A 5,153-nucleotide genomic window follows, 5' to 3' on the forward strand; every position below is an offset into this window, starting at 1 on the left:
TGAATTGGATTGAATGTTGAGTTTGGTATTTGAATGTTGAGTTGTATTTAGTCTTATATTGTTGGTTGTATATTCAGTTTGGCAAGTGGTGTACATTCAGTTTGGCAGATAGTTCTAAAAACAGAATTGGTCATGAAAATATTTTTTAGATTTTCCTCGGATTTTTCACCGATGTTGTGGGAATATTTGTTCATTTTTCCCAGAATTCCAGTATTTCCCACTGAATCTCGTGTGAATGTTCATATATATATTTCCATATTTCCCACTACTATCATGGGTAAACTAAAAAATTGCTAAATTAATTTTAATACTTCCCACAGAGTTGGTGGAAAATTTAAGAAAATTAAATTATTATTTTTTCTTAGTTTTCCCAATGTAGTCGTAGGAAATTCTACTATGTGACCCCACCGTGCACGTAAAATTCTTCCTAGGAAATTCTCTGGGAATTACCCATGACATCCCTGGGAAACTATTTTCCCACCAACCCTTTTCCCACTAAGCGTCTCCCCTGGGAATGTCGTGGGAATATTCAAATTTCCCACGGATTTCCCACTGATAAGTCCATGGGAAAAGTTTGTGTTTCTAGTAGTGGATATTGATTTTGGTATTGACCTGGTGTCGGGCATTCAGCCTATTTCCATTCCACTGTATCGTATGACACTAGCGGAGTTGAAAGAGTTAAAGGAGCAACTTCAGGTACGCCTTGATAAGGGGTTCATTCGGCCTAGTGTGTCACCTTGGGGTGCGCCGGTTCTATTTGTGAAAAAGAAGGATGGCACTATGAGGATGTGCATTGATTATAGGCAGTTGAACAAAGTAACAGTTAAGAACAAGTATCCTTTGCCTCGTATTGATGATTTGTTCGACCAGCTTCAGGGAGCGAGAGTGTTTTCCAAGATTGATCTCCATTTAGGTTATCATCAGTTGAAGATCAGGGACTCGGATATTCTTAAGATAACTTTCAAGACCCGATATGGTCATTATGAGTTCTTGGTGATGTCTTTTGGGTTGATCAATGCCCCAGCAGCGTTCATGAATTTGATGAACAACGTGTTCTGGCTTATCTCGACTCGTTTTTATAGTCTTCATTGACGATATTCTGGTGTATTCACGTTGTTAGGAGGAGCATGCAGAGCATTTGAGAGTTGTGTTGCAGAGATTGATGGAGGAGAAGCTTTATGCAAAATTCTCCAAGTGTGAGGTTTGGCTCAGTTCAGTGGCTTTCATGGGGCACATGGCATCCAACGAGGGTATTTAGGTTTATCTGAAGAAGATAAAGGTGGTTCAGAGTTGGCCCAGACAGTTCTCAGTCATAGAGATTCCCAGCCTTCTTGGTTTGGCGGGTTATTATCGCTGGTTTGTCAGGGATTCTTATCTATCGCAACGCCCTTGACCAAGTTGACTTAGAAGGTTGTTTCATTTGTATGATCAGATGAGTGTGAGGAGAGCTTTCAGAAGCTCAAGACAGCCTTGACCACGGCTCCAGTGTTAGTTTTGTCATCATCTTCAGGTTCATATACCGTGTATTGTGATGCTTCGAGAGTTGGTATTGAGTGTGTACTGATGCAGGAGAGTAGAGTTATTGCTTATGCTTCTCGTCAGTTGAAGCCCCATAAGAAGAACTACCTCGTTCATGATTTAGAGTTGGCTTCCATTGTTCACGCGTTAAAGATTTGGAGGCATTGCTTATATGGTTCATCTTGTGAGGTGTTTACTGATCATCATAGCCTCCAGCACTTGTTCAAATAGAAGGATCTTAATTTGAGGCAGTGGAGATGGTTGGAGTTGCTAAAGGATTATGATATCACTATATTGTACCATCAGGGGAAGACCAATGTAGTGGCCAATGCTTTGAGCCAAAAGGCGGTGAGTATGGGAAGTTTGGCATACATTCCAGATGGGGAGAGACCTCTTGCAGTTGATGTTCAAGCCTTGGCCAATCGGTTTGTGAGGTTGGATATTTCGGAGCCCAATCGGGTATTGGCTTGTATGATTTCTCGGTCTTCCTTATATGATCGCATTAGATAGCACCAGTATGATGATCCGCATTTGCTTGTCCTTAAGGATAGAGTTCAGCACGATGATGCCATAGATGTGACTATTGGTGATGATAGGGTGTTGAGGATGAAAGGCGGGATTTGTGTGCCCAATGTGGATGGGCTTCGGGAGTTGATTCTGGAAGAGGCCCATAGCCCACGGTATTCCATTCATCCGGGTGCTGCAAAGATGTATCAGGATTTGATGCAGCATTATTGGTGGAGGAGAATGAAGAAAGACATTGTAGGATTTGTAGCTCGGTGTCTCAATTGTCAGTAGGTGAAATATGAGCATTAGAGATCGGGTGGCTTGCTTCAGTAGATGGATATTCCAGAGTGAAAGTGGGAGCGGAACTCTATGGACTTTATAGTTGGGCTCCCACAAACTTTAAAAAAGTTCGATGCTATTTGGGTGATTGTGGATTGGCTGACCAAGTTCGCGCACTTCATTCCTGTGTGTACTACCCATTCTTTAGAGCGGTTGGCCAAGATCTATATCTAGTAGATTGTTCGTTTGCATGGTGTCCCAGTTTCCATCATTTCAGATAAGGGCACTCAGTTCACTTCACAGTTTTGGAGGTCGGTGCAGTGAGAGTTGGGTACTCAGGTTGAGTTGAGCACAACTTTTCACCCTCAGACGGACGGGCAGTCCGAGCGCACTATTCAGATATTGGAGGATATGCTGCATGCTTGTGTCATTGATTTTGGAGGGTCATGAAATCAGTTTCTACCGCTTGTAAAGTTTGCTTATAACAATAGCTACCAGCGAGTATTTAGATGGCTCCATATGAGGTTTTGTATGGGAGGCGGTATAGATCTCCAGTTGGTTGGTTTGAGCTGGGTGAGGCTAGGCTATTGGGGACAGAGTTAGTGCAGTACGCTTTAGAAAAGGTGAAGGTAATTCAGGAGAGGCTTCGTACAACGCAATCGAGGCAAAAGATTTATACAGATAGGAAGGTTCGGGATGTGTCCTACATGGTTGGTGAGAAGGTTCTGATGAAGGTTTCACCCATGAAGAGTGTTATGAGGTTTGGGAAGAAGGGTAAATTGAGTCATCGGTTCATTGGGCCTTTTGAGGTGATTCGGAGAATTGGGGAGGTGGTTTATGAGCTTGCCTTGCCACCCAGCTTATTGAGTGTACATCCGGTATTTCATGTTTCTATGCTCCGGAAGTTTATTGGGGATCCATCTCAGGTTATGGATTTCATCACGGTTCAGTTGGATGGTGATTTGACTTATGATGTGGAGCCAGCAGCTATTTGGAGCGTCATGTTCGAAAGTTGAGATCAAAGGATATAGATTAAGTGAAAGTGTAGTGGAGAGGTCGGCCCGTGGAGGAGGCAACCTAGGAGATTGAGTGGTAGATGCAGAGTAGATATCCTCACCTGTTTGAGGATTTAGGTATATTTCTTGACTCGTTCGAGGACGAACGTTTGTTTAAGAGGGGGAGGATGTGATGACCCAGCCAGTCGTCTCATGAGTTACCACTCTGTTTCCCCCATTTCTTCTTCTTATTGCTTTGTCTATCGGTTCTATATCTGATCGGGTTGGTTAGCTTGGGTCCGGAAAGCATTTGGTAAGGTTTAAGACACTTAGTCTCTTTTGAGGAAGATTAAGTTGGAAAAGTCAACTGGATGTTGACTTATGTGTTAGAGGGCTCGAATGTGAATTCCGATGGTTTGGATAGCTTCGGCAGGTGATTTGGGACTTAGAAGCATGATCGGAATGTATTTTGGAGGTCCGAAGTAGATTTAGGCTTGAATTGGAGAAATTGGATTTTTGGCGTTTTTCGGTTGATAGGTGAGATTTTAATATAGGGGTCGAAATGAAATTCCGAGAGTTGCAGTGGTTCCGTTGTATCATTTGGGATGTGTGTGCAAAATTTCAGGTCATTCGGATGTGATTTGGTAGGGTTTTTTTTTTATCAAAAGCGTAATTTAGAAGATTTTGGAATTCTTAGGCTTGAATTCGATGCGAATTTGGTGTTTCGATGTTGTTTTGAGCGTTCCGAAGGTTGAAACAAGTTTGAATGATGTTATGGGATAGGTTGGCATGTTTGGTCGAGGTACCAGGGGCCTCGGGTGAGTTTGGGATGGTCAATCGGACCATTTCATGTGTTTGGAAAAGTGGAAAAAATTGTTGTTCAGTGTTGCAGAGAAATGACCTTCGTGTTCGTAAGTAGGCCCTCGTGTTCGCGAAGGGTTAGCTGGTGAGGCTGAGATTTAACCTTCGCGTTCGCAAAGGGATGGGGTTGTTGTGCATCGCATTCGCGAGGGAGGCTCTGCGTTTGCGTAGAAGAAGTGGGGCAGCTGGGTTTGAGGTTGATTTGTTCATCGCGTTCGCGAGAAGGGGAGCGCGTTTACGAAGGTCAGGCTGAGGAACCATCACGTTCGCGAGGAACTGGACGCGTTCGTGTAAGAGGAAATTTGGTTAAAGTTAGATTGTGCTTCGCGAACGCAAGGCATTGATCGCGTTCGCGAAGAAGGAATTGAGGCATGGGCAGAATGTTTAAATAGTCATCTTGTCCGCGATTTTGGGGTTAACTTCCACCATTTTTGGGCGATTTTGGAGCTTTTTGAAGAGGGATTCAAGGGGAAACACTTGGAGGTAAGATTTATGGACTTAATACTCAATTCTAATGTGAATTATACCTAATTAATCGTGGAAATTAAGCCTAATATTGAAGAACTAGGGCTTGTATTTGGAGACATAAAATTTGGGATTTGAGGGGTCGTTTGTGGTTGTATTTTGATGTTTTTGATATGAATGAAATCGGGGAGTGATAAGGAGCCCATTAATGTAATTTCTATGGGAATTCGAGATGTGGGCCGGGGTGGTGTTTGGCCAATATCGGGATTTGTGTTGTAATTTGATTTCTTTTGAGTGAGCTTTGTTCCCTTAGCATATTTTGATGGTTTTGCACTGATTTTGGTTAGATTTGGAGCATTCAGAGGCCGTTTCGTAGGGCAAGGGCATCGCGAGCTAAAGATTTGGACCGGGTAGAGGTGAGTAATGATTGTAAATATTGTCCTGAGGGTATGAAACTCGGATTTGCACATCATTGTGCAATATTGAGGTGATGCACACGCTAGATGACGAGCGTGGGGTCGTGCACTG

This window comes from Nicotiana tabacum, chromosome 11, assembly GCF_000715075.1.
Source record: "Nicotiana tabacum cultivar K326 chromosome 11, ASM71507v2, whole genome shotgun sequence".
In the NCBI taxonomy this organism is placed as follows: domain Eukaryota; kingdom Viridiplantae; phylum Streptophyta; class Magnoliopsida; order Solanales; family Solanaceae; genus Nicotiana; species Nicotiana tabacum.